The 1,442-nt window shown below is 49.2% G+C and overlaps 1 non-coding gene across 1 annotated transcript; it reads right to left on the reverse strand.

Moving 5' to 3' along the window:
- Positions 1 to 606: 606 nt before the first annotated feature.
- Positions 607 to 770, reverse strand: LOC114585661 (U1 spliceosomal RNA). Its single transcript, XR_003703947.1, has one exon. It is a non-coding gene; the product is annotated as a U1 spliceosomal RNA (small nuclear RNA).
- Between the last annotated feature and the right edge of the window lie 672 nt (positions 771 to 1,442).

Here is a 1,442-nt window from a genome sequence, read left to right on the forward strand (position 1 = left end):
ACAATTCATGTGCAAAAAATAGAAAAGAAAATGCTGGTTATCATGTGCATTTATTTAACCGCGGACAGTCTCTAGCATGGTAATATAGTTTTTTTGAAATCTGTTTTAGCGCTGTGCTATTTCTCCAATATATTGGCCAAAATCGGTTTTGCGGGAAAACGATTCTAACCTTGCAATACACAGCATTCTATCGCTCCTCATGGGAGAGAGCAAGGCAGCCAATTGCAGACATCCTCATGCCTGATCCCCAATTTCAGACATCGTGATATATCGGAATATCATGTTTAACTGCTGTTATGACGTTGAAAACCCAGGTATCGCTCAGCCCTAGTCTGTTTTTTAGTATACCTAAAATCCTTTATTAGGTGCGACTGGACTTAAATGGTCAGGGGTCCCTTTACCTTTAACTCACATTATGTTCAAAAAAATTTTTTTACTGAGAAGAACACATGACAGCTCTTGCATCTGTTCATTGCGGTGGTGTCCTAACTTACAAATATTTTTCCACTTATACACTTCCTGCATTAAAATAAGAACTAGCAGAAAACAACCCAGCTTTATCCTAACATTAAGCATTTTCTTTTCTGTTTTTTGCACATGAATTGTCAGGGGAAAGCGCGAACGCAGTCCCCCACTACCACAAATTATGCAGTCGAGTTTCCCGCATTTGGGGAAATCGCAGGGGTCAGCACACCCGCAGTGCAATGGATGAGCCTCACCCTGGGAAAACCTCCTTCATGATCAAGGTGTCTCCCCTGCCAGGTAAGTATGCTTTCTGCTTCGACAGGACCCGGGCCGCCCTCCTCCCGCGCTCTTCCAGGACATAGCGAACATACCAAGAGCCGCTCGAGCGCTCTGTCCCCGCCTCCCTACGCTCGCCCGCAGTCGTGCTTCATCTACCGGCCCAGTCTAACGGAGCCCCGATCTCTCCGTGCTCGCCTCGCGCACCGGTTCGTGATCCCCCACAATGCTCCGCGGCGGCGCCTTATCTGCATGCGGGAGTCGCTCCGCCTCCGCCGCCTCGCGCTCTTCCCTGCCAAGCCGCGTTCCGGTAAGTGGAGCTGCTGACTCTCAGTCCCCGCGGTCACCACTCTGTTTTTAGGGCGCCGGCGGAGGAAGAAGAGAAGTTGGATTAAGGCAGCGTTTGTTAGTTCGCCTTGTCGTCCTCGCGCTGCCGAGCCGGGTGCTTGCAAGGGCGATGACCAGGCACGCTTTGGCTCCACTGCCCGGGAGACAGGGCGGGAGAAATAGATTTCAGTATTTGCTCACATTCCCAGCCCATTTTTCCGGCCTCTTTTCCTCTCTGCTCCTCCCATGCCCTCCCCTCAGTTACTGAGTTTTGCTCAGGACAAATTTTAAAAACCCAAAATTTATTATAGTTAACAAAATATCACAGAGAAAGCAACTAGAGCCACTCTCACGAGAACCTTCTGGACAAAACA

The sequence above is a fragment of the Podarcis muralis genome, chromosome 1 (assembly GCF_964188315.1).
Source record: "Podarcis muralis chromosome 1, rPodMur119.hap1.1, whole genome shotgun sequence".
Taxonomy (NCBI): domain Eukaryota; kingdom Metazoa; phylum Chordata; class Lepidosauria; order Squamata; family Lacertidae; genus Podarcis; species Podarcis muralis.